This window comes from Rhinolophus ferrumequinum, chromosome 15, assembly GCF_004115265.2.
Source record: "Rhinolophus ferrumequinum isolate MPI-CBG mRhiFer1 chromosome 15, mRhiFer1_v1.p, whole genome shotgun sequence".
Taxonomy (NCBI): Eukaryota; Metazoa; Chordata; class Mammalia; order Chiroptera; family Rhinolophidae; genus Rhinolophus; species Rhinolophus ferrumequinum.
This window is the reverse complement of record NC_046298.1, coordinates 21,047,160-21,053,159: the sequence shown is the minus strand read 5'-3', so window position 1 is coordinate 21,053,159 and position 6,000 is coordinate 21,047,160.

The following is a 6,000-nucleotide window of genomic DNA, read 5'->3' as shown; positions in this document are numbered from 1 at the left end:
GTTTGTCAATATCCACAAAATAACTTACTAGTATTTTGTTTGGGATTTCATTGAATCTACAGATCAACTTGGGAAGAACTGAGAATTTGACAATATTAACTCTTCCTATCCATGAACATGGAATATCTCTCCGTTTATGTAGTTTTCCTCATATAGACCTTGTGCATGTGTTGCTAGATTTATACCTGTTTCAATTTTTGGAGCACTAATATAAATGGTATTATGTTTTTAATTTCAAATTCCATTTGTTCATTGCTGGTATAAAGCATAGCAGTTGATTTTTGTATATTAACCTTATATCCTGCAACCTTGCCGTAATTATTAGTTCCGGAGTTTTGGGTTGATTCTTTTGGATTTTCTACATGAATTACGATGTCATCTGAAAAGAAAATTATCATGTTATCTCTGAACAAAGACATTTTTATTTCTTCCTTCCCAATCTGTATACATTTTATTTCCGTTCCTTCTCTTATTACATTAGCTAGAATCTCCAGTATGATATGAAAAGAAGCAGTGAGAGGGGACATCCTTGCATTGTTCCTAATTTTAGTGGGAAAGCTTCAAGTTTCTCACCATTATGTATGAAGTAAACTGTAGGGAGTTTTTGTAGATACTCTTAAGCTGAGGAAGTTCATCCCTATTCCTAGCTTACTGAAAGTTTTTATCATGTATAGGTGCTGGAATTTCTCAAACGCTTTTCCTGCATCTATTGATATGATCATGTGGTGCTTCCTCTTTAGCCTGTTGATGTGATGAATTACATTAATTGATTTTCAAATGTTGCACCAGCCTTGCATACCTGGGATAAATCCCACTTGGTCATGGTATATAATTCTTTTTACACATTGTTGGATCTGATTTGCTAATATTTTGTTGAAGATTTTTGCATCTACGTTCATGACAGACATTGGTCTGTAGTCTTCTTATAATATCTTTGTCAGGTATTAGAGTAATGCTGGCCTCATAGAATGAGTTAGGAAGTATTCCCTCAGCTTCTATCTTCTGAAAAAGATTAGTGAGTATAATTGGTATAACTGGTATAATTTTCTTCCTTAAATGTTTGGCAGAATTCACCAGTGAACCCATCAGGTCTTGGGTGCTTTCTTTTTTGGAAGGTTATTAAATGTTGAGTTGATTTCTTTAGTAGATATAGGCCTATTCAGATTATGTGTCTATTCTTGTATGAGTTTTAGTTGGTTGTGTCTTTTAAGGAATCGGTCTGTTTCACCTAGATTATCAAATTTGTGGGCATAGAGTTGTTCATAGTATTACTTCATTATCCTTTTAAAATCCATGGAATCTGTAGTGATGCCCCTTTTTAATTTCTGATAATAATAGTATGTGTCCTCTATCTTTTTTTCTTACTTATCCTAAAGTTAGATCAATTTGACTTATCTTTTCAAAGAACTAGCTTTGGGTTTTGCTGATGTTACCTATTGATTTCCTGTTTTAAATTTCATTGATTTCTGCTCTAATTTTTATTTCTTTTCTTCTACTTACTTTCGATTTAATTTGCTCTTCTTTGTCTAGTTTCCTAAGGTGGAAAGTTAGTTAATTGATTTAGGTAGTGCTTCTTTCCTAATACATGTATTCATGGCTATAAATTTCTCTAAGCACTGCTTTCACTTCATCCACCTATTTTGATAAGTTGTGTTCTTATTTTAATTTAGTTCAAAATATTTCTTAATTTCTCTTGAGATTTCTTCTCTAACTCATGTATTACTTATAAGTGTTTTGTTTAATTTCCAAGTATTTTCAGATTTTCCAGCTATGTTTCTGTTATTAACATATCAAGTTTAATTCCATTGTCATCTGAGAACAGACAGTGCGTGATTTTTATTCTTTTAAATTTCTTAAGGGGTGTATTTTATGGCCCCAAACATGGTCTATCTTGGTGAATGTTCCACATGAGCTTGAGCAGAGTATGTACTCTATTGTTGGATAATGTAGTTTATAGATGTTCATTATATTCCTAATCTTTTCCTTTGTACATAAGCATCAATACAATCTCTGTGTGTGATATAATTTGTGTAAGGTTCCCCTGAATATACAGATATCATATGCATAGATATAATCTGATGGTATGCTTTATTTACCAAGTTTTTTTTTTCTTTTTTCTTTTAATTTATTGGGGTGAATTTACCAAGTTTTTTAATCACACATTTTCATATTTCACCTTAACCTGCATACTCATGACTTTAATAATCCACAACACTGACATATGCTTGGAAGACTTTAGCTCTACCTGAGTATACTACCATCTACCAAAATGAGGTAGGAGGAGGAAACCAGAATGACCAAAGAGACTCCAAACACTAAGGAGATCATTAATTTCCCAAGATTCTATGATGCCTTAAGGTCATACAAAGGGGAGTGTTCTAGTTTCCTAGGACTATAACACAAAGTACTAAATCCTGGGTGGTTTAAACAATAGAAATGTATTGTCTTACAGTTCTGGAGGCTCGAAGTCTGAGATCAAGGTGTCAGCAGGGTTGGTTCTTTCTGGAGGCTCTGAGGGAGAATCTGTTTCATGCCTCTCTCCTAGCTTCTGGTGGTTTGCTGGAAATTTTTGGTATTCCTTGTCTTGTAGAAGCATCATCTTGATCTCTGTCTTCATCTCCATATGCCACTGTCCCTCTGTGCATGACATGTCCAATTTCCCCTTTTAATAAGGACACAAGTCATATTGGATTAGAGACCCACTCTACTTCAGTAACTTAACTAATTATATGTGCAAATAATTATTTCCAAAAAGAGTCACATTCTGTGGTACTGGGGGCTAGGACTTCAACATTTGAACTTTGAAGGGACGTAATTCAATCCCTAACAAGGAACAAACAGCAGTATTGCTGTGACAATATAAAAAGATATAAAAGAATTTTTAAGTTAGTCTGTCAACAATGTGTTGCTGACCTTGAGCAAACTGGGTCTGTTTCTTCATCTGCAAAATAAGGGAGGTCCTACAGATATCAAAGTTTCTCTTGTTATTCTCAAAATAGCACTGCTATGAGAAGACTTAAAACCATTTTTTAAGTTCGATTTTGCATTTTAAACAAAACTTCAACTCAAAAGAGAGCCCTCTTGGGAGGCCTGAGGGATGATGAGGCCCAGGACAGAAGGGGCAGGGTCCCTGGGACTGTTTGCTGGAAGGGTTGCCCTTACACACTGTCACAGGACCCCTGCGTTCGGGCTGTGGTCATTCCCAAGCTTTTCTGGGGTTGCCACAAGTTAGGGTTGTTTACTTGATTTCCTGATACCACCTATTACCTTCCACCTCCCTGCAGTTTCCCTCTCCCCGCCCCCCCCCCAGCCCAGAGGAATTGCCAAACATGGACCTTACTTTTAAAAGTTAATGAGGTCTTACAAATTTCATCATACCCTATGATAATCCTATCCCCTCTGTCAGGATAGTAAACAGAAGAAGATGGCCACTGGGCACAGGGATAGCTGGAGGACAGAATACTTGGAACCACCCAAAGGCCCGTTTTTAGGAAATTATAAATTATTTCATTTTCAACACCACCTTACACTATTTTAAAGCACCTTTCACAATAGTAAGTATATAGGATTGAATGTCACAGTTACTGGAAGAAACGATAAAACAATAACATTATTTGGAATAAGGGGTGGTAGATTTATGGATGATTTTAATTTCTTCTCTACACTTTTCTCTATTTTTAAATATTTGTACTATAAGTACTGCTAATAATCCAAAATAGTAACTTTAAAAGATGAAGATTATTACTTTATTTAACAAATGTTTATTGAGCACTTACTACATGCCAGTCATGTCATAACAATAAAAACACCAGGTCCTGTAGAGCTTCCATTATAGGGAAGGGTGACATTTTTAGGCACAGACCATTTGTCCTTCTGTGAAAGTTTACTTTGAGCAGATTTTTTGGGCAGATGATGTGGAGGGGGAGATTGCAGCCTGCTGGGGTAACATGTACCTCAAAGAAGGAAACAATGCTGATTGGAGAGGTTTGGAGGTAGTGAGTAGCACACGCCATCTGTGTCTAGATTTTACTGGAAGCTAGATCTTGGAGTCAGAGCTCCACCCTCTCTGGTCCAAGGCCGCCTCTTGCACGTAACTACCCTCTCTGGGACATTGTGAAACTTAAGTTGGGAATCACCACATGCAGGTACTGGTCAAAGTGGGGCCAAGAACAGGACAGGGCACGCTGCTGACATCAGTGTGAGGAAAGCTACACAGGCCTGATGTGGGAGAGCTCCCTCACTACAAAAGTTTTAAGCCTCCCTCGCTATAGAAATTTTAAGTCTCCTTTTCTCTAGTTTCTTAGCTCCTTAGCCCCTGGCTTTGATTAGTCTTCTAATCAGTTTCTGAATCCTCGACTAAAGATTGCTCCTAGCCTGAATCACAGAATGTCTCTCAGATAATGTCGTGCGGGGCGGCCTGCGGGGCCTCTGGTCCCGTTCCCCACACAAGAACGCAGGATATGGCTAGGCCAAAAAGGAACACCCACGGAGCCATAGGTAGGGGAGTCATACCGCTATATCCAGTCTCACTGGAGGCTGGATCCACACGACATGTGACCTGCTGTCTGCTTTCTGCCAACCGACCAACTCTCTCCTTGACTTCCTCCACGCCCCTCGACTCCCCACCCAGCACCGCCGCGGCAGCTATATCAGGGGCCAATTGTCTAACTGGCTACCGCTGATGGCCAACTAGCCACAACCGATGGCCATCTACTACCCGAGTCAGTACCCCCCCACGTGAGGCCGAGAGCCTGGAAACTGCCCTCTGGGGCTCTGTCCCCACAGATAACTACTTAAAAGCCTGTGACTTCCCAACATCCCCCAAGCCATTCCAGACCCTCCAGGCCAGTAATCATTGTCCAACCCATTCTAGGCCCTGGCTCTTGGACAACTAATGCCACTTAAATGACTGGTTGAATGGTCACAGGCTCTACAGAACTAATGGATTTAATAATTAAAATCTATTTTTCCTCATTTAGCAGCCTTGGGGATACAGAGGCTACCCTAACAAGAATGCCAGTCCCAACTAAAGAAGCCAACATGGTCTTCCAGGCGGATCTTGAGACCCCTCATCTGAGATCAGATAGGGTGAGAGTTCCCTGAATCCCCCCATAGGTAGGGACAGCTCTACATCCCTGCCCAACAGGAGACAGATACAGAAGAACAGACCTCCTGTCCCTCAACTTTCCATAGAAATTTTATGGGGATCACGTCTCTCGAGGGGAAAACAAGGCAGGCAGTTAGAGATAGGCTTCAGGGCTCTGGGTCTCTGCATTCCTGCATAACCCATAGTATTCAACTGCCTAAAAGACCTCCCCTCTCTGTCCAAAACCAATTGGTTTCAAAACCAATTGGTTTCATTGTAAACCAATGGGTACAAGATACCCAACTAGATTAAACCAGCCACGCACACCTGCCCAGTTAAAAAAGATGAGGTAATAGCCTTTTGTCAATCACGGGTGTCAATCAAGTGGTCCCTTGCCCAGAAAAGAATAGCCCATTCTAGAAAAAAAAAAAGATAAAAATTCCAAGTTTTCGCCAGTCAGGCCCTTTTTTTTTTCAGCCCAGGCCCTTGGCCCTTCGGGCCTTTTTGCCTTTTGAGCCTCTTCCTTTGTTCCAGCTTGAGCTCCTGGACTTTTTTGCCTTTGAGCCCCTTCTTTAGCTCCTGATAATGCCACCTTGGACCCTTGAGCCATTCTTTACTGCTCTGACTGTTCCTATGTCCTTGAAGTGTACTACTCTCTTCTAATAAACTGCTTTTTCACTACTTTATCTCGGTGTCTCGTTCCAGTCTTTGCTCGAGATGCCAAGAACCTGGATACTGCACCGACAAGGGCCCACTCTCCGGTAACAGGCCCACGCCCATCCGCTGATGCAGGCGCCGGTCCTCAGGAGAGCAGCGGGCTCTCTCTCAGTCCCATTTCAAGGCAACGTGCTAGACATGTACTAAGATGAAAAAGGCTGGAGGAGACTGTTTTTTTCTTATCATACATGTCCTAA